Source organism: Macrotis lagotis, chromosome 1, assembly GCF_037893015.1.
Source record: "Macrotis lagotis isolate mMagLag1 chromosome 1, bilby.v1.9.chrom.fasta, whole genome shotgun sequence".
NCBI lineage: Eukaryota > Metazoa > Chordata > Mammalia > Peramelemorphia > Peramelidae > Macrotis > Macrotis lagotis.
Window position 1 is genome coordinate 68328336 of NC_133658.1, and position 27151 is coordinate 68355486.

The following is a 27151-nucleotide window of genomic DNA, read 5'->3' on the forward strand; positions in this document are numbered from 1 at the left end:
ATATGGTTCTATAAACTCCTCACATCCCCCTCCCTATTTTTTCTTTATGGCATGCCTTACATGTCTTTAACAGATCCCATACAAAGAGATTCAATCTGAATTTATCTGCATCAAAGTCTATTTCCTCTCTGTCTTTAGAATCAACTGTCCCTTGGTTCACTGATACATTGTTTTTAATCTTTGAATGAAATTTTTAAATTCTCAGATTAATTTCTCAGCTTCTCTGAACCCTTCAGGTTCAGAAGGAATTAGGTCTTCCACAGGTGAGAAGAGCACAAAAGGAGGAGACTGACCCCTCACTGACTTGGAACAAGTTCATATGTACTCTGAGAGAATTATAAATGGGCAGTTCACTTAGTAGATTCTCCCTTAACCATCTTTTCCACCTTCCCAAACTGATGATTAAATATGATATATTCAGACCAATGAAATTACAAGTCCAATTTTACCTTACTATGTCAATGTTAAGTAAGTTGCCCAACTAGGTGATAAAGTGGATAGACCACGAGTCAGGAAGAACTGACTTAAAAGCTGAATTCAGGCACTTACAACTTGTGTGACAATAGGTAAGTCATGCATCTTATGTCAGCCTCAGTTTCTTTAACAGTAAAATGACAGACTTGTGAGAATCAAAAAATATAATATTCATAAAGGACATAGTACTCTGATACATAACAAATGTATAACACTTATTATTCTCTTCTTCCCTCCCATGGGTGGGCTAAGAGGGTGGGAGGTAAGATTGTTTATAAAATATTCTTTGTCACCTAAAACTGAGTAGGCTAGTAAAATATTCTGGTAAACTAGACACAGAAAATGAAGAGACTGTTGGAGTTAGCTTAAATATGATGACATGATCTGCTCTGCTATTAAAATTTTCTTTGAAGCCTGAGGAGATCTTAGTATCTTCTGAAGCATGTCAATTCAGGTGGTTCTTTGTCAAATGAGTTAATGGACTAGTTTTTGATTCCTTGTCAGAACATATTGGCATATTTCCCGTATTTCTCTTCCTTCCATCCCCTCCTTTTATCCCTCATTAATTTGATGGAGAGGGAGGCTTGCAGGAAGAAGAGTGTTATTGATCACTTTCTTCTTTCTTAACGTATGAAATAGCATAGTGATCGGGTTGGTAGTTGTCCTTCATTCTTGAAGAGGACCAAAAATCTAGCATTATGTTAGGATCAAGTTACAGTGGGTTCATATTCCACATATCAATAGAAATTCAGAAGATTCATTCATTTATGGGTCAGATACAAATAATATTTATAGCCATTGGAAATGAAATGTCTCTAAATTTGTACATCTCACTATTGGATTTTGAGCTAGTGTAATTCTTCTTTGGTCATACAGAACAGTGCTTTCTTTGATATTGTCTTGCTATTCTGGATGGTCTTGTGTCAGTATCTCCTATATCTTACAGTCAATTCCAAAGTGTTTTGTATCTGAGGTACTTTTGATCTCCATATGAATGCTTGCCTTGAGTGAATTCTTTGTAACATAGTCTGCTAGGTACATGTAAATCTGTCATTCAAACAGCATAGCTAACTCAATGGAATTATGTTCTCTGTTGAAGAGTTGCTTGGAAGATTTCCTTGTACAGTACCTTGTCTTTTTTTTAAGTTCATCAGTTTTGTTAGAAGTAAATGTAATAAAAGTTTTTTTGAAAGATTTTATTGATTTTGTTTTACAATTTTCCTCCCATTTTTGCTTCCCTCCCCCACCTCCCACAGAAGGCAATCTGTTAGTCTTTACATTGGTCCTATGTTATATACTGATCTCGGTTGAATGTAATGACAGAGAAATCATATCCTTAAGAAAGAAAAATAAAGTATGAGATAGAAAAAATATATAATAAGATAACTTTTTTTTTCTAATTTGAAGGTAAAATCTTTGGTCTTTGTTCAAAGTCCACAGTTCTTTCTCTGGATACAGATGGTATTCTCCATTGCAGATAGCCCAAAATTGTCCCTGGTTGTTGCACTGATGGAATAAGCAAGTCCATCAAAGATGATCATCACCCCCATGTTGCTGTTAGGATGTATAATGTTTTTCGTGTTCTCATCTCTCCCAACATCAGTTCATGCAAATCCTTCCTGGTTTCCCTGAATTCCCATCCCTCCAGGTTTCTAATGGAACAATAGTGTTCCATGACATACATATACCACAGTTTGTTAAGACAATTTCCAAATGAAAGATTTAATTTCCATTTTTTTGCCACCACAAGCAGGACTGCTATGAATATTTCTGTATGAGTGATGTTTTTACCCTTTTTTTCATAATCTCTTGAGGGTATAGACCCAGTGGTGGTATTTCTGAATCAAAGGGAGATGCACATTTTTGTTGGCCCTTGGGCAAAATCCCAAATTGCTTTCCAGAAAGGGTGCATGATTTCACAACTCCAGCAACAATATATTAGTGACCCAGATTTCCCACATACCTTCCAACATTGATCATTGTCCTTTCTGGTTATTTTGGCCCATCTGAGAACTATGACATGGTACTTCAGAGATTCTTTAATTTGAATTTCTCTAGTAAATAATGATTTGGAGCAATTTTTTTATATGACTATGGATTTGCTTTGATTTCCTCAGCTGTAAATTGCCTTTGCATATCCTTTGACCATTTGCCAATTTGGGAATGGCTTGTTTTTTTCAAAATTTGACTATTCTCAATATATTTTAGAAATAAATCCTTTTTTCAGAAATACTAGTTGCAAAATTGTTTCCCAATTTGCTACATTTCTTTTGATCTTGGTTACAGTATTTTGTCTGTGCAAAAACTTTTTAATTTAATGTATTCAAAATTATCTACTTTGTTTTTAATGATGTTCTCTATCTCTTCCTTGGTCATAAATTGTGTCCCTTTCCATAGATCTGACAGGTAAACTACTCCTTGATCTTCTAGTTTGATTATAATATTGTTTTTTTATGTCTAAATTCTATAACCATTTTGATCTTATCTTGTTATAGGGTGTGAGGTGCTGATCTAATCTAAGTTTCTTCCATACAAACTTCCAATTTTCTCAACAGCTGTTATCAAGGAGAGAGATTTTATCCCAATAGCTGGACTCTTTGAGTTTATCAAACAGCAGATTATTATAATCATTTCCTGTTATTGCACCTAGTCTATTCCACTGATCCATGTCTCCATTTCTTAGTCAATACCAGAGAGTTTTGATGACTGATACATTAGAATATAATTTTAGATCTGGTAAGGATAAAATACCTTTTTTTGCACTTTTTTCATTAAATCCCTGGAAATTCTTTACTTTTTATTTCTGTATATAAATTTTCTTGCAATTTTTCTAACTCCTAAAAGAAACTTTTTGGAATTTTGATGGGTAGGGCACTAAACAAGTAGTTTAATGTTGGTAGAATTGTCATTTTTATTATATTAGGTCAACCTAACCATGAACAGTTGATGTTTGCCCATATATTTAAATCTGATTTTATTTGTGTGAGAAGCATTTTGTAACTGTTTTCAAAAAGTATTTGAGTCTGCCTTGGCAGGTAGACTCCCAAGTATTTTATTTTGTCTGATTTAACTTTCAATGGCCTTTCTCTTTTTAGTTCTTTCTGCTATATTTTACTAGTTATATATAGAAATGTTGAGGATTTATGAGGGCTTATTTTGTATCCTGCTACTTTGCTAAAATTTCTAATTATTTCTAGTAGTTTTTTAGATGACTTTTTAGGATTCTCTAGGTATACCATCATGCCATCTGCAAAGAGTGAAAGTTTTGTCTCCTTCCCTATCAAATTCCTTCAATTTCTTTTTCTTCTTTTATTGCTGAGGCTAGCATTCCTAATATGATATTGAATAGTAATGGTGACAATGTGCATTCCTGTTTCACCCCTGATCTTATTGGGAATGCCTCAAGCCTATCACCATTGCATATAATGCTTGTGGATATTTTCAGATAGACACTGCTAATTATTCTAAGGAACAAACTATTTATTCCTATATTCTCTAGTGTTTTTATTAGCAATGCATGCTGTACTTTATCAAAAGCTTTTTTTTTATCATATGGTTTCTGATAGCTATGTTATTGATATAATTAATTATAATAACAGTTTTCCTAATATTGAACTAACCTTGCATTTCTCAGATAAATCCTACTAGGTCATAATGCATGATCCTAGTAATAACTTGTAGATTTTGCTGAGATTTTATTTAACATTCATCAGGGTGGGGGGGTCTATAATTTTCTTACTCTGTTTTGATTCTTCCTGGTTTAAGCATTAGCACCATATTGGTGTCATAAAAAAAGTTAGGAAGGGTTAAGTCTTCCCCACTTTTTCCAGAGAGTTTATATAGAATTGGAACCAATTGTTCCTTAAATGTTTAATATAATTCACTTGTGAATCCATCTGACCCTGGAGATTTTATCTAAGGGAGTTCAATAATGGCTTGTTGAATTTCTTTTTCTGAGATAGGGTTATTTAAGTTTTTAATTTCCTCTTCATTTAATCTGGGCAATTTATATTTTTGTAAACATTCATCCATTTCACTTAGATTGTCAAATTTATTGTCATATAGTTGGGCAAAATAATTCCAAATTATTACTTTAATTTCTTCTCCATTGGTAGTGAGTTCACTGTTTTCATTTATGATACTATCAATTTGGTTTTCTTCTTTATTTAATCAAATTGACCAGAGGTATATTGATTTTATTGCTTTATTTCATAAAACCAGCTAATGGTTTTATTTATTAGTTCAATAATTTTCTTTATTTTGAGTTTATTAATTTCTCCTTTAATATTTAAAATTTCTAATTTGGTATTTAATTGGGGGGGTTAATTTGTTCTTTCTCTAATTTTATTAGTTGCATTATATTCATTGATTTCTGCTTTCTCTAATTTAGTCATGTAAGCATTTAAAGATATAGTAGAAACCCTGACAGCCTCCTTGAGTGTATTACATAGGTTTTGGTATGCTGTTTCATTATTGTCATCATCTAGGATGAAATAATTCTTTCTATAATTTGTTTCTTGAAACACTCATTCTTTAAAATGAGGTTATTTAGTTTCTAATTAGTTCTGGTTCTCTATCTCTCTGGCCCTGTATTGTATATGATTTTTATTGCATTATGATCTGAGAAAGATGTATTCACTATTTCTGTCTTTCTGAAATTGATCATTAGGTTTTTATGTCCTAGTGTATGGTCAATTTTTGTGTAAGTGCCATGTACTGCAGGGGGGGAAAAAAGGACATTCCTTTTTATCCCCATATGATTTACTCCATAGGTCTACCCTATCTAGGTTTTTCTAAAAATCTATTTACCTCATTAACTTACTTCTTGTTTATTTTATGATTCGATTTCTCTAAATCAGAGAGATGGAGGTTGAGATTTCCCACTAGTAGAGTTTTGCTGTCTATGTCTTCCTGTAGCTCAACAAATCCAATTGACAAATTGTCAAAGGATATGAAAGGAAATTTTCTTTTTTTTTTGGTTAAAGATTTTATTTATTTTGAATTTTACAATTTTTCCCCTAATCTTACTTCCCTCCCCCACCCCCCCACAGAAGGCAATTTGTCAGTCTTTGCATTGTTTACATAGTATACATTGATCCAATTGAGTATGATGAGAGAGAAATCATATCCTTAAGGAAGAAACATAAAGTATAAGAGAGACAGCAAGATCAGATAATAAGATACCAGGGTTTTTATTCCCTTAAATTTAAGGTAATAGTCCTTGGTCTTTGTTCAAACTCTACAGTTGTTTCTCTGGATACAGATGGTATTCTCCATTGCAAACAGCCCTGAAATTGTCCCTGATTATTGCACTGATGGAATGAGAGAGTCCATCTAGCTTGATCACTGCCCCCATATTGCTGTTAGAGTGTACAGTGTTTTTCTGGTTCTGTTCATATCACTCAGCATCAGTTCATGCAAATCCCTTCAGGCTTCCCTGAATTCCCTTCCCTCCTGTTTTCTAATAGAACAATAGTGCTTCATCACATACATATGCCACAGTTCGCTAAGCCATTCCCCAATTGAAGGACATTTACTTGATTTCCAATTCTTTGCCACCACAAAAAGGGCTGCTATGAATATTTTTGGGCAAGTGATGTTTTTACCCTTTTTCATCATCTCTTCAGGGTGTAGACCCAGTAGTCATATTGCTGGATCAAAGGGTCTGCACATTTTTGTTGCCCTTTGGGTGTTCAGGTGAGGAAATCAAAGCTATCCATAGTCATATGAAAAATTGCTTTTAATCATTACTGATTAAAGAAATGCAAATTAAAGCATCTCTAATGTACCACCTCACACCTCTCAGATTGACCAATATGACCAGAATGGACAATGATCAATGTTGCAAGGGATGTGGGAAATCTTGGACACTAATAGATTGTTGGTGGAACAGTTAACTGACCCAACCTTTCTGAAGATAAATTTGGAATTATAACCTAAGGGTAATAAATATGTGCATCACCTTTTGATTCAGCAATAGGACTACTTGGTCTTTACCCTGAAGAGATCATGAAAAGGGGTTAAAACATCACTTGTACAAAAATATTCATAGCAGTTCTCTTTGTAGTGGCAAATAATTCAGAATTGAGATGTCCATCAATTGGGGAATGGCTAAATAAATTGTGGTATATGTATGCTATGGAAGACTATGGTTCTAATAGAAACCAGGATGGATACAACTTCAGAGAAGTCTGGAAATATTTGCATGAACTGATGCTGAGTGAGATGAACAGAACCAAAAGAGCATTATATACCCTATTAGGAACAGGGGGGTTATGATCAGCCTTGACTTGCTCATTCCATCAGCCCAATATTCAGGGACAGATTTAGGGTATCTAAGATAGAGAATACCTTCTGCAATGGAAAATAACATCTGTATCTAGAGAAAGAATTGTGGAGTTTAAACAAAGACCAAAGGTCATTACCATTATTCTTTTTAAAGTTGTCTTATGTTCTACACAATTTTGTTATGTCTAATTTTTCATTTTTTTCCTCAAAGATATGTTTTTTTCTCAGCACAGTCAAGTTTGATCAATGCAAAGCATGGAAACACTGTAAAAATTATCAGATGACTTTCTGTGGGAGGGGGAAGGGAGGGGAGGAAGGGGAGGAAGGGGGGAGTGTAAAATTCACAACCTTACCAATAAATTGTAGGTATATATAATTGGAAAGCAAAATATTTATATATAAAAAGCATTGTAGTACCTATTTGTCATGGTTCTTTTGAAAATCTAATTAAATAATCTTTATAAAATACCTAACAAAATCCTTGGCATATTAGAGAAATTTAATGTTACATTGCCTTCTCCCCTCTCCCTCTCCAATATTTTGTTCTCAGGACCTCTTAAAATTATTGAAAACTCTTCGAGGAACTTGTATTTATGTTTATTACAGCTATTGATATTTACATATTAGACATTTAAATGAATATTTTAACAAATATTTACCAACTTCTTTAATATAATAAACAAATTACATGTTAACATAAAACTTTAGAAAATTACTATTTTCAAAAAAAGTTTCTGAGTGGCATTGTTTTACATATTTTTGCAAATTTCTTTAAAGTCTGAGAATAGAAGACAGCTGGATTCTCATATCTCCTCTTACATTCAATCTGCTGTGATATGTTGTTTTGGTTGAAATATTTGAAGAAAATCTGGCCTCATCAAGACATGTAGTTGGAAAAGAGAAGAATATTTCATAGAACTCAAGCAAAAATTCTTAGTATTAATATGAAAATAATTTTGATCTAATGGATGCCCTAGAAGGATATGAGGGACCTACAAAGATGCAAGAAATTCAAATTTGGTACTGCTAGTCTAGAGGAATATGGAATTTTATTCATCATTAATGCATGTTATTAATTTGTTTTCTAAGATACTATGTTTTTTCTTTGTTTTTTTTTTTCTGTTAGAATGAGCTATTTTAGACTAAGTATTGCATCATTTCTCTTTTCATTTCCTCAGTACTTTATATAGAACTTGGCATATACAAATACTAAATAAATGCTATTTTCATTCATTCATTCATTCACTCATTCTTTCCATCAATGATATTTTGTAGGACTTTTTAACTGACAGTGTATGATTTCTATGAACTCTCATCACATTTAAAAAAAGATCCTATTTTTGGAATCCTTCCAGAATGCTTGTTTTAGATCCTAATAATAATAATCTTCATCAGGCTTGGCATGGTTGAGTTCCCTTTTGAATATTTGCTTTAATATAGAAACATATTCAAAGTAAAAAGAGCCAACCAGCCCTTAATATTGATCCTCTAGCAAACACAGACATGATCTCAGCAATGATTACTTGTCAATAGCAATAACTTAAGCTTTCCATTCCTTTTCTTGAACTGTGTCAAAATTGAATGAGAAATTTTGGACAAGCTTCTAATTTACCTTACTTATCTAGCGTATATTCACATCGGATAGCTATGAAGTTAGTTAAGTGACACAATAAAGTCCAGATACATCTTTTTAGTTCAAATCTGGACTCAGACACTTACTAGGTGTATACTTCTGGATGTCACTTGACCCCCTTTGCTTCAGTTCTTCTACTTGGGTTTCAAAATCCTGATCTGAAATTCTATCACTTGACTGTCCAAGTGCTAAAGTTCTCTCAACTGTTTAAAGACCCCCCAGATGTATTGATCACCTTTTTCATGAGTCAATCATATCGTCCCTCCCTTGACTCAAACCAAGAATGAATCATGGGGTATGCTCATTTTATTTACATAGAAATGTTTCATCATGTGGGACCACTCTTAACCTTAAAATGATGTGATTATAGTCTGATTCTTTCTTTGATCATATTGAGTAAGCTCCTTAACTTTCTATAGAATCATAGAAACATAGTAATATTTTGAAAGAATCATAAGTTTTATTAATGTGAGTAATCACCCATTCAGTGCAGGTGAAACCTCCCCATGTGTCTTAGCCTACAAATTTCTTGTGTTACTGACAGAAAAGATCTCATTATCTACCTGAGAACCTGCTTCAAATATGTGTATCCATATGTAAGTAAACAAGTTTGTAACAGATATACACATTGTTTTTCTTTCTTTAGGTTTGCAATTGAAGTTTATCCAACTTGATTAGACCTGTGAGAGCTTGTTATTTCCTGATGTTGACTCAAGGAATCCAGGGTCAACCCTAAAATACTGCAATAAAACCAAATGACATAATGGAATCTCCCTGGTGATATAATATTTTCTAATTCCGAATTGTAAGAGAAGCTTGAATGAAATTCAGAGGTCATCAATGTCTGTTTCATTTCTCTAATGAATCATCACTCCAATACCTAAAAGGGGGCCACAGCCTATATTTGAAAATATCTAAGACTGAAGAATTTACAACACATTTGAGACAGGTCATTTCATTGTTTTTAAGAAAAGTCCTTCTGCTAGGAAATTTTTCTTTAGGGCACATTAAAGTGCTGAAAACTTTTATACTTTGACTCAGGAAGCTTTGGATTCAAATTCTGCCTATGAGTCTCAATAAATTGTGGGACTATGGCCAAGTAATGAAACTCTCAGAACCTCAGTTTCTTCACCTATAAAATGGAGATAATATAATATTACCTACTATATATGCATATCTGTCTTTCTTTGTATATAAAAATAGATGAGGAGAGAGAGAGAGAGAGAGAGAGAGAGAGAGAGAGAGAGAGAGAAGAGAGAGAGAGAGAAGTTATATGAAGGTTCAAATATACCTTAATTGGTCCCCTAGTCTTTTTACACCTTGTACTGACCTACATATTCTTCAGTTCTGTGACATAGATTTCCAATACACTATCTCTTGGCTCCAGTCAGTTTTCCTACTTGTGTCTCCCAGTCCTAGCATGATTTCTCTTCATCCCAGCCTCCTGATTTCTTTATCTTTTTTTTAAGTCTCAGATAAATCCCCAACTTCTACAGGGAGTCTCTTCTAATTCCTCCTCAATTCTAGTGCATTTCATTTGCTAATTTTCATTTTATTTTATTTTTATTTCCTTTTTATCCGTATTATACAGCTTTTTGTATGTTTTTTCCTGTTGTCTCCTTCATTAAATTGTGACTATGTTTTGTCTTTCTTTTATATTCCCAATGTTTAGCATAGTACTTGAGACATAGTAGCTGTTTAATAATGTTTATTAACAAACTGACGTATCTGTACTTGAGTGTATGTTAAGTGCTTAGCATATTTAAAGTGATAAATAAATGTTATCATATAATATGGTAAAAGCTATAATGAATCATAAAGGATATCTATCCTAATTTCTTGAATATAAAGTTGAGGAAATTGAGACCCAGAGAGTTTCTTTGACGAGCTTGGGGTTACATAAAATAATAAGTACAAATTCTGGGATTTGAAAACAAGTCCTTTGGCTGCAGAGACTGTCTTCTTTCCACTTTCTAAAATCCTCCCTTCTGCAAAACCCTTTTCCAATCCCCTCTAATGTCAGGGCCTTCCGTATGATATTTCTTCCATTAAACTGTGATCTCTTTGAGATTTTATATATATATTTGCTTTCTCTATATTTCTAGTGCTTACTCTGGCTTATTAAAAAAGTGTTAAATGAAAAAAATATGTTGACTTGACTTGACTTCCCCACAATACTTTCTTATTTTGAGCAGAAATATGCCTTCCTGCTACTTTTTCCCCTTTGCAATTTCAAAATTCAAGCTTAGATTCTGAACTGGCAAAGTTAACCTTCTTAGAATTCAATTTTTTCACATTATCAATGTTCAATCTTGTTCTTTTGTTACTGTTTACATCCCCACAGAACTAAACCATCATTCAAGACAGACACTTGAGCCAGCAATGGCCAGGGAATGAGAGGTGGCAGGAGGAGAGTGAAGGTATTTCATGTATCTTAAAATCAGTTTCTTTCAACTACTTCTTCTGGGATTGTTGAGTCCCTTTGCAATGCTTCTGCTCATGAGAAATGAAAAGAAATGTAATCCTCCAATCTTCCTTTATATCTCTCTTTCATGAAAACAGGTCTCTTATGCTTAAAAAGGATCCAAGAACATATTCCCTTCAGTCATGCCCTTGAATCACTTGGGGTTCAATCTTTTCTTGCTTCAGTCAGACCTGGAAATTGTGAAGTATTCCTTTTCAAGACTTTTAATTTCTACTATTTTCCTTGTTCCATGTAACACCTTATTTTACCAGGGCAAAGAAGGATACTAACAAGAGAAAACTATATCATAAAACAAAATAGCATGAAACCATGACTTATTTCCATGACTCTTATTTCCAGTTACAAAGCTCTCTCACATTCATTTTCTCTTGAGCTTCATGTCAGTACTGAGAGAGAAAGTACAAGTGTCTTCCCCATTTCCCCATTTTATAACAGAGTAGACTGAGGTATGTAGATGTGAATTGCTATGTCTGAAGTCATATTGATAATAATATGAAAATAAAATATTCTTTGTACTTTCAGGGACTGTCTGAGTGCTGACTTTTTAAAGGTTACCTCTTTAAGGGAATACAGGCTATAGTCATATTTCCAGGCCAGTTGCTACAAAAGATATTATAGGAGAGGAACAAGGAGGAGTGAGATAGATGAAACATATCCCAGTTCTCTCCTGCAACTATTGTAATAAAACTGAGTAATGATCAGAAATTCTAAGGAGAAACTGTAGTGAGTAACTTTTTGGTCCTAGTCAGTTTTAGCATAAGGACATACCAAAGACCGACTGGTCCTGGGGAAAGGGTCAAACCAGGAAAAAAGCTTTTCCAAGTTTTTTTGTCTGGGAATTCACTTGAGGTCTAGAGGGAGGTCCCATAAGCAAGAACAAGAGTGTAGTAGGTAAGATTTCAAACAATATTCAGTTCACATAATAAGATAACAAGCCAGATTCAATTGTTTCCTCTATAAATCTGGAGATGGCTCCTTGAGGATCTTGTGACTGTGTACCAGGGCAAGCAATGAAGATATTATGTATATAGCTCTATGATCCTAAACTCAGTTATGATGAATTCATAGTCAGGTCTCAGTAGATTGGTCAAGGAACACATAATATGGGTGAGTTTGAAGTTTTGTTTTTTTTTGAATTTATAAATGATTAGTCCATCATGAGATAGGTTAGGTTTTATTGGGTTGTTGCATCTTATTGTCAGATATCATATACTAGTACTTGCTCAACAGTGGTAGTGTGCTTCCCAGATACAGGAGGGAGTGAGATCAATTTTAAGCTAAGAGATTCCTGCAACAGCAGCCAGACCATCTCCAATAGTTCTGTTAATCAGGACTTGGGATGGAACAATTCTGGGAAAGGTAAATGAGAAGGGTGCCTTGTAAAACATTTACATTATTATAATAAACATGAATGTGCCATGCACACCACCAATCACTTGTTAGTTGGTGTGATTATTTTCAATATGGAAGCTCTACCTAGTAGTACCAAACCATCTATCTATTTGACAGTGGGCTGAGTTAAGTAGAAGTCTGCTGGCACTCTAATCAGGGACAAGACAATATTTGCATCATGGTATGGAAGCTTGCAAAACTCTGGACAAGAAGACAGCAATGAGATTCCAAACTGGTTTATAGGTCCTTAGCTTGGACTGGTAAGTGGTCCAATAGTTGAAGTACTCATAAGAGAATCAGGAAGACTTGACTTATGAGGTCAAATCTGACTTTGGAACTTCCTAGCTTTATGACCCAGTTTGAGGCGCTGTTTGCCTCATTTCCTTCATTTGTATAATGAGAGAGAGAAGGAAGAAATGGCAAACAATTAATATCTCTGCCAAAAAAATCCTAAAGAATCTGAGAGTCAGACAACTAAAAATTGAACAACAAACCTGAGTTCCCATTACACCTACTCTGAAGGAAAAGCTTCAGCATGATCCCAGAAGAAAAAAATCAAGACAAAAGAAGACATTCACTATGTAAGTGCACAGAATCTGGAACTAAGTCAAAGTCATATTTTAAGAAATAAGATTAAAAAAATGAACAATACCAACATTAAATACAAGAACATGAAAAACATTTAACTATTGTAGATATAAACTCTGCAGATGTAGATATTGAAGACATAAACTCTGAAAAGAATTACTCTATACTCTATAAATAAAGTAAAAAAAATAACACATCATGATCACAAAGTAAATAAGAAAGAAAGATAGAAAGAAAGAAAGAAAGAAAGAAAGAAAGAAAGAGAAAGGAAGAATAGGAAGGAAGGAAGGAAAGATGAAGGAAGAAAGGAAGGATTGAAGGCAGGAGGAAAGAACTGAAGGAAGGAAGGAAGAAGGGAAAGAAGGAAGGATGGATGGAAGGAAGGAAGAAGGAAGGATGGAGGGAAGGAAGGAAGAATGGAAGGAAAGAAGGTCAATTCTACTTTGAATCAGTCAACTTAGCATCAAATCCTTGTTCTGATGCAGAACAATATGATTATTGTTCTTTGTTCTTCTTTTAATGGCTCTGAGTCTTATTTTTTTTCTACGATTTCAAAATATGTTAATGATATTCAAATAACCAACCTTGCAAGCTTTTTGTGACAGAAGTGCTTTGGAAACCTTAGCATCCTATAGAAATTTTGAAAAATGAACTATTATTGTGTAAATATACATATATAAAAACATATATATACATACACACAGAGACAGAGATAGTAACAGTGAGATAGATAAAGATAACAAAATGATCAATGTTTTCTATATTTATTACAACAATATATGAAGGTAAAGCACTGATATTTAGACTATTCAAATTAATATAAAAGCAATAGAGCTCAATTCAGTCCAAGGACTAAAACACAGCTTCCTTTATTTTTATCTAACTTGGCCTACTTACTGACTTTGTTACCCAGTGGAAGTCATACAGGGACACTTATGTAATATCTCCACATTCAGATTTTTTCCTTGCTTATGACATTAAAACTCCCCCAACCACTCTTAAAACTTCAGATGACTTTCACTTGCTCACAAATTTTGGCAATGATTGAAACCTGACTTACCATATGTCTAAAAAGGCAGTCTGTGCAACACTGCGGACTGAAGATACTTAAACTTACGTGTCTGTACAAAATTACCTCTCGAAATGCATAGAGAAGTCTCCGAATCCATTTGGCATGACCTCAGCAGTGAGGGTTCAGGGATTAGGGTAATGAAGGAGAAAAGGAGGATCTGGAAATTGACAGCTACTGAGGGAAGTATTATGGAAGAATATGCACTAACATTTGAAAATATACCAAAGCAATAGATGTAAACTTCTTTCTGTACTCTCTAAATAGCATTAATTTAATATTAGGGAACCATAGCCTTTGGGAAAGCTTTTAAATGAACTGGAATGGATTATAAGGGAAATGTTTAATGGTCAGGAGAATCTATTCAAATGTTCTTCATCTCCTGAATTGGAAAGTCATGATCCAGTCTTCCTCATAGAGACTTTTGAGTGGAGGGTCTTAAAATCTCCAAAGAATTATATATTTAATTTGAGAGGAATTAAGTCTAGAATAAGCAACAACATTTTCCCCATATCCCCCCAAAAGAGAGAATTATCCCCTTTACCACATACAAATGTAAGAAGTGCCCATCCTACCATGGAAAGGAGAATGAACATATTTTTGCTTAAATTTAGTTTTGCTAATATATAACTATGAGACTTTCATGAAGTCACTTCTATTTGAACATTGAAAGATTAAATTTTCTTCTAGTTTTAGCAGTTTACATTCTATTATTTCTTCTCAAAAGAATATATTCTCTACTTTATGTTCTCAGGGAAGCTGGGTTGCACAATGGAGAGTCCCTTACCTGGAATGAGGAAGATTCATCTTCATGTGTTCAAATTTAATCTCATTTACCTGGGCAAATCACTTAACCCAGTTTTGCTCAGTTTCCTTATATATAAAATGAGTTGGAGATAGAAATGGCAAACCACTCGAGTATCTTTGTCAGTCATGGGATCATGAAGAGTCTGATAGGACTAAAGAACCAAACAGTAGCAATGATCTCTAACAGCTCTAACATTTGGCCTTCTTTGATCTTTGTTAAGTTTCTCTCTTTAATAAACTGCTTCCTCCAAGAATCTCCATTTTATGTACACTCCAATCAGTCATGTCTTCAATTTTTTTTTTCTTAACTGCTCTCAGGACTCTATACTTTCTCAAACATCAACAATTAGACTCTCTAACTTCCCCCTCCTCTTCCTTCTAACTTCCTTTTTGTTGTTATCTCCCTTCAATAGTATATGTGTTTGTGTGTGCATAAGCTTATAAATGGCATAGACAGTTATACATATGTATACATTTATATATAGGTATTAATGTGGATGTGTATTGCCTGTATACTTACAAATATATATATATATATATGTGCATGTGTATTGATATCTAGATGCTTATATGAATATATACAATGCATATATTGTACACATATATTGTACACATATGCACACAGATATGTGTGGGACAGCTAGATAGTGCAGTGGATAGAGCACTGGGCTTGAAGTAAGGAGGACAGAAGTTCAAATCAGACCTCAGAAACTTGACTCTTACTAGCTATGTGACCTTGGACAAGTAATTAATGCTGATGGCCTCATAACCAGGATCATCTCCAATTGTCCTGATTCATATCTGGCCACTGGACCTAGATGGCTCTAGAGGAAAATGTGAGGCTGGCAACTTAGCACAGCACCCCTCACTCAAATCTATCCTGATGCCATGGTCCTCTTCGAAAAAGGACAAAGATGATGATGATGATGATGATGATGATAATGATGATATCGTATAACTTTCTCTATGCATAGGTGTGCATTTGTATCTCATGCTTGTGCAGGCATGAACAGACTTGCATATATGCATGTCACATACACACTGTATTATGACTCTGTGTATGTTTGCACTTTTCTACATATTTGCATTGCACGTACCTGCAAGTTCCCCCCATTTTGTGCACATTGAGAACATTTCTGCAATGTGCTTGTGTGTGTGTGATCACATGTGTTTGTATATCACTATACATGTATGTGCATATCTCTGGCCATAACTGCTCACACACAATGATCTGAGGTCAGAAGAAGGGATTAGTCAGCATTTGAAGGAATGTGTACATGTGGATATTTGGTTGTGTGATTTGGGGGGAAATTTAGAAGTGAAATTTGTATGAGAATATATAATTTTCTCTTTCCTTCTTTCATCACAAATATTTTGGTCACCTGTCTACTTTTTTTTCCCCATTACTAATCACAATCAATGCTTTAAATCATCTTCATTCATATTATTATAGGAGCCAGACAAACAAATTCCCAATGGTCCCGCAGTAAGCAAGTATCTGGGGTTGGATCCCTGCTGCGCCTTTCCTGAATGCAACTTAAGCACTCTGTCTTCTATGACATAAAGCTGTCTATTTGATTTCTTTCTCTTCTTCAAGGCTTAAAATAAATAGCAGCTTTACTTTAACCATTAGAATACCCTGATACTCTCAAAATAAGACATATGTGTGAGTGAGTGTGTGTGTATGTGTGTGTGTGTGTGTGTATCTAATGTGTCAAAGGATTAACTTTGTTTGGGTTGCTCGGGATGACCATTAGAAGGAGAAACAAATTGACAAAGAATACATATCTCAGAAGCGAATAGATCTCAGGTTTATTTCCTTAGAGATAATAATTAGTTTGCAAAATAACAATATACAGAGTAGTATTTTTCTTTAGAACAGACTTGAGACTTGATTTCATTTTTTCCCTGAAAGTAATATACAAGCACCTGATTGTCAGGCACAACTTTTTGCCAATGATATTAATTGGTCCTCAAACCATGATATGACAATGCCTCTGGATTCAAAATGCCTCCTCATAAATTTTTCCAACTCTATATTTCTGGATTCCTCATATCTTGTATCTGGCAATATCCTTAATAATTACCTTAGCTAAATTCATCAGGTTTTGGTTTATCTCTTATTTGGAAGAAAGACACTATTCTTCATTCTTTTTTTTAATTTTAGAAACGTTTTATTTTTCAGTTTTACAATTTTTGCCCCCAATCTTGTTTCCCGCCAGTCACCCCCCCAACAGAAGGCAGTTTGTTACTCCTTGCATCATTGTCATAGCATGCATTGATCTAAGTTGAATGTGATGAGAGACAAATCATATCATTAAGGAAGAAACATATAGTATGAAATATAGCAGAATTACATAAGACAATTTTTAAAAAGTTAAATTAAAGTTACACAGAAAGTCTGTGGTCTTTGTTCAAATTCCACAATTCTTTCTCAGGATATAGATGGCATTCTCCATCGCAGACATCCCAAAATTGTGCCTGATTGTTGCCCTGTTGGTTTGAGCAAGTCCATTAAGGTTGATCATTGAGTATTCCTGTTAGGGTATACAATGTTCTTCTGGTTCTGCTCATCTCACTCAGCATCAGTTCATGCAAATCCTTCAAGGCTTCCCTAAATCCCCATCCCTCCTGGTTTCTAATAGAACAATAGTGTTCCATCACAAACATATACCACAGTTTGTTAAGGCATTCGCCAATTGATGGGCATTCCCTCAGTTTCCATTTCTTTGCCCTCATAAAGGGAACTGCTATGAACATTTCATAATCTCTTCAAGGTATAGACGCAATAGTGGTATTGCTGGATTAAAGGGTATGCATATTTTTGTTGTCATTTGGGCATAATTCCAAATTGCTCTCCAGAAAGGTTGGATGAGTTCACAGCTCCATCAAGAATGTAATAGTATGCCAGATTTATCACATCCCTTCCAACATTGATGATTGTCCCTTCTGACCTTATTGGCCAGTCTAAGAGGTGTGAGGTGGTACCTCAGAGATGTTTCAATTTGAATTTCTTTAATAATTAGTGATTTAGAGTAATTGTTCACATGATTATGGATTGCTTTGATTTACTCATCTATAAATTACCATTGCATATCCTTTGACCATTTGGCAATTTGGGAATGGCTTGTCTTTTTTGTTTAAATTTGTCTCAGTTCTCTGTATATTTTAGAGATGAGTCTTTTGTAAGAAACACTAGTCATAAAAATTGTTTCCCAATTTACTACATTTTTTTATCTTCATTATAGTGGTTTTGTCTGTGCAAAAGCTTTTTTGTTTAATGTAATCAAAATTATCTAGTTTGTTTTTAATTATGTTCTCCATCTCTTCCTTGGTCATAATTTGCTTCCTTTTCCATAGATCTGACAGGTAAACTATTTCTGATCTTCTAGTTTGCTTATAATACTGTTTTTTCTGTCTAGATCCTGTGTCCATTTTGATCTTATCTTGATATAGGGTGTGAGGTATTGGTCTAATCTAAGTTTCTTCCATAAAGGTTTCCAATTTTCCCAACAGATTTTGGCAGAGATAGTTTTTGTCCCAATAAATGGACTCTTTTGGTTAATCAAACAGCATATTACTATAATCATTTCCTACTATTGCACCTAGTCTATTCCACTGATCCACCACCCTATTTTTTTAGCCAATACCAGACAGTTATGATGACTGATGCTTTATAAAATAATTTTAGATATGGTAGGGCTAAAGGACTTAATGCAATAGAGGGGAAGAAGGGAGGAGGTGAGAACCACTTGAATCTTACTCTCATCAGATTGGCTTAAAGTTACCACACACAAGCTCAGTTAACTTAAGAAAATTATCATACCTTTAAAGTGTTAAAAAGGGACAAGGGGAGGGAGGAGGAAAGGGGGAATCAACAGAAGGAAGGGAAGAAAGAAAGAGTAAATGGAAAGGGTGGGGAAAGGGTGGGAGGGGGGGTTAGATATTGTAGGGCAAATACACTGAAAGTGGCAGAATTCAGAAACAAAACAGTGGGGAATGTGGATAAAGGGGAAAAGGGGGGAAATACAAATAGAGGGAAGTCAACATGAAAGGCAATAAAGAGTTAGTAATTATAACTTTGAATGTGAATGGGATGAACTCTCCCTCAAATTGCAAGCAAATAGCAGAGTGGATTAAAAACCAGAATCCTACAATATGCTGCTTACCTCAACTGAAGCAGAGAGTTACATATGGAGTAGAGGTAAAAGGTTGGAGGAAAATATATTTTGCTTCAGCTGAAGTGAAAAAAAAAGTGGTAGAAATCCTTATCTCAGACAAAGTATCTGCAAAAATAGATATTATTAAAAGAGATAATGAAGGAAACTACATTCTCCTAAAAGGCACCATAGACAATGAAGTAATTTCAATACGAAAGATGCATGCACCCAATGGTATAGCATTCACATTCTTATAGGAGAAGTTGAAGGATATACAGCAAGACATAGCAAAATTCTACTAGTGGGAGACCTCAACCTCCTGCTTTTAGATTTAGATAAATATAACCACAACATAAACAAGAAGGAAGTTAAGGAGGTAAATAGATTGTTAGAAAACCTAGACATGATAGATGTATAGGGAAAAGCAGTATGTGGTGCTTACACAACAATTGACCATGTACTAGAGCATAAAAACCTAATGATTGGGACATCTAGGTGGCACAGTGGATAGAGCACCGGTCCTGGAGTCAGGAGTACCTGAGTTCAAATACAACATCATACACTTAATAATTACCTAGCTGTGTGTCCCTGGGCAAGTCACTTAACCCCATTGCCTTACAAAATCCTAAAAAAAGAAAACCAAACCTAATGATAAATAGCAGAAAGGCATAAATAGTGAATACATCTTTCTCAGATCGTAATGCAATAAAAATCATATTCTTCATTCCTAAGTAGGAAGTTATATCTTTCAATTAAATATACAAATATAATCTCTCTATTTTATGATTATGAGGAGATATTAGTTCTTGAATTTTAAATAACATGAAAGTCTTTTAAAATAATTTTCTTTGAAACTAACTCATTAGATCAATAATTTCTTAAAATAGACTCAAACAGGGAAGGCTAGATGGCACAGTGATTTGAGCACCAGCCATGGAATCAGGAATACCTGAGTTCAAATTTGGCTTCAGACACTTAATAATTACCTTGGGCATGCCACTTAACCCCAATGCCTTGCAAAATCCTAAAAAATATGAATAATAAATTCGGTGTACCTTTTGACCCGGTAATATTGCTACTATTCATGCTCCAAGGAGATAAGAGAAAGAGATAAAGGATTTATGTATGTGTATGTGTGAGTGTGTATGTGTGTGTGTGTGTGTGTGTGTATGTTAATGAGTGTTTTTTGGTGTTGCAAAGAAAAAGAAATGAATGCAATCCTTAATAGCTGTAGGTTAGTTAATGGACTATGATATAAATTAATAGATGATGATTTTAAGAAAAGAGGAAAAGGACAAATTCAGAAAAATTTAGAAAGTCTTTTATGAACTGATGCTGAGTGAAATGAGCAGAACCAGGAGAAAAGTCATACAATGATTACAACATTACTAAGAAAAATAACTGAAACACTTTAGATTTTTATCAAGGCAATAAACCTAGAGTTCTGATAATGAGGTTTGCTTTCTGCATTTTGATAAATGATGAACTAAAAATGCTAAATGAATCATATTTTCAGATATAACATGTGTAGCTTCCATTTGTTTGACTATCTTTGGCTATATTTAAAAATAATTGGGGATGAAACAGAGATTTGGAGGGAGATGTGAGTTAAAATCAGCAATGGTGGACTGAAGCACAATTAATAAATAACAATTTATTAACTGTGCATTAATCTTTTAATAAAAATATCAATAGCCTGATAAAAACAACACAAATAGGATTTACCTCATTTTACCTAGGTTAGAACAAAGAAAAGAGCAGGTTAGGTGCCATCATAGAATTGAGAACAATATGATTGGGTACATGACTGAAGCATGGGGAATAATATGATTGATTGGAATTTGGAAATGAGGAAGTATGTGCAATCTCCTCCTTCACCCCCACCCCAACCATCATCTTTGTCTATTGTAAGAAAAGTTCAGTATTTGATTCTACTTTTAAGGTTAAAAGGGTATAGACCAATATAATATAAACCAGATATCATTGAAGGACAGAATGGTGGTGTAAAGATGCCAGATCACCCTCCCTGATGTCCACCTGCATTCTCTAAGGACTGCAGGGTTCCCTGGTCATAGTGGTTAATGGGAGGAGGAAATTTCTAATCTTAATGTATTTCATATCTGCTGAATTTCTGCACTAAGATTAGAGAAAAAGAACCATGGCTTAGGCAGCTACAGGACAAAAAAATTAAGTTGTCAATTTTTTTGATGTTGTTCACCATTTTAGTCATGTCAGACTCTTTGTGACCCCATTTGGGAATTTATTGGCAAAGATACTAGAGTAATTTGTCATTTCCTTTTCCAGATCATTTAACAAGCAAGGCAAGCAAGCTTAAATGACTTATGCAAGGTCACAAAGGTAATGAGTAGATATCTGAAGCTAGATTTGAACTCATGAAGAAGATCTTTCTGATATTGTGAAACTTAGCTGCTCAATTGTCAATAACAAAAATAGGAAAGGTACAAAATTGTTTTAATCTTTTCAATGTTTTCAAAAAAGATTAAAAAGAAAAGAAAGTCAGACAGTAAGGATGAAATCTATCTATCTATCTATCTATTTAATGCAGAGAAGACAAAAGGAAGTTTGAAGTGAGATACAAAAAGGATAACTTTAGAACTAACAAGAGGAATTCAATAATACAGTAAAGACTCAAGCTATATATGATAGAGATTCACATTTTCATGTACAAAAAGCTGCTTCTGTTGGTTCCTTGGCATATAAAATGTTCATGTTACCATTTGTCAAGTTCAGAATAACAAAATACCAATATGAACCAAATTTTGGAGTCTCAAAAATTGTTATGAGCAGGAAGAACACAATTCAATAATATTCAATCACAATGCCTAATGTATAATGGCTTTTTATTCTATTCTGCTAAATAGTCAGTTATCCCTCCTTCTTCCTTCCTTCTCTCTCTCTCTCTCTCTCTCTCTCTCTCTCTCTCTCTCTCTCTCTCCATCCATCCATCCATCCATCCATCCATCCATCTATCATTAAAACTAAGTGAAAAATCTATCTATGTGGCAAAAACAAGTTGAGTAATTTGTTTGGCAGAGAGATGGAAATTACTATCAATCCTTATATTTTTCCCTTTTAAATATAAGCAATTATTATATATTGAAAATAATCATTCAGGTCTAGAAATATCAAGGGAAATACATCTAAGAAATAGAGGGCACTTTTAATGTTTGATTAATTGAAAAGAAATTATTTTTAATTAGGAATATAGGAAAAATCACTTCTGATTTATTTTTTTTATCTGCCAGTAACAATAATTTCAGACTCCTTTATTTTGTCAGGATTTCAATTCCTCTCTCTTTTCCAGATCAGCTCACCTCTGTGAACTAAGGATCTTTAGGAGTTGCAGAGTTGAAAACAAGAAAACTACTTTGAGTTCCAGTCTCTTTATTCTTAGCAAAAGACTTGTAATCCTCAGTCAGCATCCAGAAAGCTGAGGCAGAACAGCTGATGCTGCAACAGCTGCCATTGCTCCTCTGGCATCAGTCTCCTCAGAGTTTCCAGCTTATTGGATAGCTATGGAGGACTACACAAAAATTGAGAAAATAGGGGAAGGTACCTATGGTGTGGTATATAAGGGTTGGCATAAAACTACTTGCCAGGTGGTAGCCATGAAGAAAATAAGATTAGCGAGTGAAGAGGAGGGCATTCCAAGTACTGTAATTCAAAAAATTTCTCTGTTGAAAAATTTTTGTCATCCTAACATTATCAGGCTTCAAGATGTAATCATGCAAGATGGTAGAATCTACCTCAGTTTTGAATTCTTCTCCATGGACCTCAAGAAATATTTAGATTCTATTCCTCCTGGTCAATATATGGATTCTTCACTGGCTAAAAGTTATTTATACCAAATCTTACAAGGCATTGTGTTTTGCTTCTCATGACAAATTCTTCACAGATATTTGAAAACTCAGAAAATCTATTAATAGATGATAAAGGTGTAATTAAACTAGCCAACTTTGGACTTGCAGAGGCCTTTGGAAAACCTTTCAGCGTCTATACACACGAGGTAGTCACAGTGTGGTACCAGTCCCCAGAAATATTGCAGAGGTCAGTCAGATACTCCACTCCTGTAGACATTTGGAGCATAGGCACAATATTTGCCAAATTAGCCATCAAGAAGCCAATTATCCACCAGGACTCCAAAACTGACCAATTTTTTTAAATCTTCAGGACTTTGGGGACTCTTAACAATGAAATGTAGCTCGAAATTGAGTCACTGCAGGACCATAAGAATACATTCACCAATTGGAAACCATGGAATATGACATTACATGTCTAGGACCCTGAAGAAAATGGCATCGACTTGGTCTCAAAAATGTTGGTCTATGATCCTGCCAAATAAATTTCTAGCAAAATGACATTGAACCATCCTTATTTTAATGACCTGGACAGTCAGATTAAGATACTATTTGTCCAGACAATGATCCTTGAGTTTTGTATCAAGAATGAAGAATCCTCTTGTAATATTAAGTTCTGTCAACATTTGTCTTTATATATGTGTTTCCTTCCATTGTTGTAAAGTTGAAACTGTCCTCTGTTTTTCCAAGGTGTTGCTTAAAACTGTAAATATCATTGTAATGAATAATGATCTTTGTAGATTTCATCAATACAGCTGCTTTGTTTTCTATAAATAAAACTGTAAATCCAGAAAAAAAAAAGACTTGCAATCTATCATTGCAAGTATAAGGAAAGTTTTTCCAACTTAATGACCTTCATCAGGAGGAGTAAAGTGGTTTAATGGGTAAGAGTCAGTCTCATATTGAGAAAGATGCATTCAAATCATATTTATGACATGGTACAGGGCAATCCTCTTAATTCCAGTCCACTTTCTAAGAGTATTAATTGCAGAACAAGTACCAGTCTTTATCAGTAGAATTTCCCATTGCAATAAGCTTTTCCCATTCCACCTCAATTTTTTGCCTTCTGTCTTAGATTGTCTCCAACTTATCTTTTATATTTCTTTTATGTCTCACAAAAAGGAATGACTTAAAGGTTTAAGACAATACAATTGGCACTTTCGGGAAGTACTATGCCACTATCATCAGTATCTATGGTCTCATAATGATGAACCCTAAAGAGGTCAAAGAAAAATTGTAAAAATCTGGAGATACTTATCATCAATATGCTTAAAGAGGGTAAGTTTGCAAGTCTTGGTAGCTGCAATGCCAGAGTAAGCGCTGGAGAATATCAGACACATCAAGGAATCTTTGAAAGCAATGGAGTCAAAAAGAAAACTGTAGTTGTTATTTATTGCTGAATCTCCTACATCACATGAGCTTTTTATCTTCCATTTACCTCAATAATAAAATATTTTCTAGATTCACTCTCACAGGAAAAAAAAAACAAATAATTGTATTTAATAGACTGTGTCATAGAAAGATAGTATTCCAGACCAATCACAGATTTATCACCTGCCAGTTAAACATTTGCATTCAGTAAAATTAGCATCCCCAACAGATTTATAGTAAACAGATTAGAATATTTCTCCCTTCATGAGTTAGCTGGTAATTTTCTAGGAAAGCTGAACCAACATTGGACAAACAGGAAGAAAAGGATTGAGCAGCTTTCACAGAATTGGCCTAAGGAACAGTATTAACTCATTTGGGCCAGAATATTAGCAAAATAGTAGCAAAAAATGTTTCAATAAAAATGAGAGGGGAAATTCAGAAGTTACTAAATGAAAAATGAAAACTCCATAGGGTTTATCAGCTGGATAGTGCAGCTATCTCTAAGATGGGATTATTCGTCTCCATCAAAAGTAAAAAGTAAGCTACAGCTAGAGAAATACAGTATTCTCAGTGAGAAAGTAGATGATAATAATAATCCAAAGAGTTTCTATGATGTCTTGAAGGCTATTTATGGGCCAAAGACCCATAGTACATCTCAATTATTCAGCACAATAGAGCAATATTATTAGGGGATAAGAAGATGCAACTAAAGAGAAGGCCTGAACATTTCCAAAATATTCTCAACACACTATCATCAATCAATGTTAAAGCTAGGTTGAAGACTATACTGGAACATTCAACTGAAGAAAGATTAGTTTCCCCTCATGTGGCAAAGTCCATGGTGTTGATTCTATTCAAACTGAGATGTACAAAACAGAGAGTCCTGCTGACTGAAATTTTCTGGGTGGAAGTTTTCTTTCAGGAGTTTTAGGATGCCCCCATTATTTGTTCTATAAAGAAAAAGGAAATAAGTTGGTCTGTAACATTCACAGTGGGATCTTGCCTTACTAGTTTTCCTGATCATTCATTTGGAATATGCTCATCTACCCAATGGGTAAGTGTAACTTCAAAAATGGTCAAAGAATGCTTAATATGGTATTTGTTTTCAGGAGAAATTCCAGGAGCAGAACAGTAGTCCATATACAAAGTTCATCAATTTACCCCCGGCATTTGATACCATCAGGTGTGAGGGCTTGTGGAAAATTCATGATCAAAGATTATTATCTGGAGAAGTACAGTATGGTACACCAGTTCCATGAAAGCATGCTTTCCTTAGTTCTGGGTTTAATGTTCAATGCTTCCACATTTTCCAGTTCACCAATGGAGTGTAGCAGGGTTGCTTGCTTGCTTCCAGGCTTTTTAGCATGATGTTTTCAGCAATATGGTCAGATGCTTTCAACAAGGATGAAAAGAGCATTAAAATCAGTTACCACACTGATATTAGCTTGAAAAGGCTCTAATTCAAAATTAAAATCTGTGATTTTTTTTTGATTGCAGATGATTGTATACCCAAAGAAGCCTCTGAGGCTGCTATGAAACAAATTATTGATTAGTTCTCCATAACTTTTAATATTTATGACTTTACAACACCAAGAAAGCTTAAGTTGTCCCCCAGCCAACACCGCACAACTCCATAGGGAGATCTAGTGGTTACAGAAAATGGAAAAATTTCGAATGCTGTGGATAACTTCACTTACCTTACAGTATATTCCCCAAATGGGAGAGCTTATTACTGATTAATGGGTAAGGAGAATCTAATCTAAATGATTTCTGGCCCATTGTGTGTTACTCAAGCAGCACTGGGTGGAGAATATATTATTTTGTCTAGATTGCCAGACAGGAGTAGAAATGATTCTCTGTCCAAGAGTGATAAGATCAAAGTGCTGGTTCTCCACTCCCATCCACATATCTCATTATAATATTTGCTTTCCTTAATTGTTAACTAATCAAAGTTTGCTTTCACAGGTTGGTAATACCCCCTTCTCCAAGGATTCTTAAGCTTTCAATGGCCACCAAGATTTTTTTCTGTAAAGGACTCTCTTGTAAGAACACATTTGGACAACTCTTCTACAATATTTTTGTTGATTCATGCTTTTTAAAGGAAATGCAAATACTAAAATGCTTTGAAAAGCTCAGTGTCAAAATCTATTCATTTCATTCCAAATTTATTTCTTAATTTCTCATTGTATATTGAACCTTGTGCTAGACATTAGCTTAAACAAGGATCCTGACTTCTTAGGCTATGCAATCTATTCCAACTCTTAGATTCTACAGCTCTAATATGTTTTCCCATTATATAATAAAAGAAAAAAAAAACTGTTCCAAATGATCTAGATAATATGAAGTAATTTGTTGGTAGATTGTAAGAAATAATAAAAACTTTGGCATAATCTAAATAAACAATTATTATGCTTTCTGACTTTCTTCTCCCCAATAGAGCTTTATTCTACTTGCCAATTATATTCAATCACCTTTCAAGTGTCACTTTTTGCCTCTGCTTGGATCTCATCTGCATGACTTAGTCAAAATCATCCCAAGATATTTCCCTGAAAGAGAGGCAGATACTTTGGCATGACTACTTGAATTGTTATGTGGTAATAATCTTGATGAAGAGGTTGGCTCCATAATAGAGTGCCTAGCAACTTTCCAGTCTGGCTTGCATTTGACTAAGAATCAAGTTTGCAATCTTACCTTTGCTTAGAAAGACAAAATTAACATTTCCCTTGCCCAAAGTTATTTAGCATTTCTGAATTTCTCAGCAGCTCTTCTTTAATAATCCTGCCTTTGTAGTTAATTCCTTGAGGTTGCGTCTTCTGAAGGAAGAATAAAAAAACATTTCTAAGTGTATCATACTATATGATGGTAAACTGATGTTTCTGTCTATGCGTTTCATATATATGTATATATATATATATACATATATATATATATATATATCACAGTATATTCTCATGACTCATAATATGGAAAATAATTAAGTCACTTATTAATCTATTTGTCAAGCTG

At 34.3% G+C, this 27151-nt stretch overlaps 1 pseudogene; it reads left to right on the forward strand.

Moving 5' to 3' along the window:
- Nucleotides 1–22432: 22432 nt before the first annotated feature.
- Nucleotides 22433–25698, forward strand: LOC141507556 (cyclin-dependent kinase 1-like; annotated as a pseudogene).
- Nucleotides 25699–27151: the final 1453 nt, after the last annotated feature.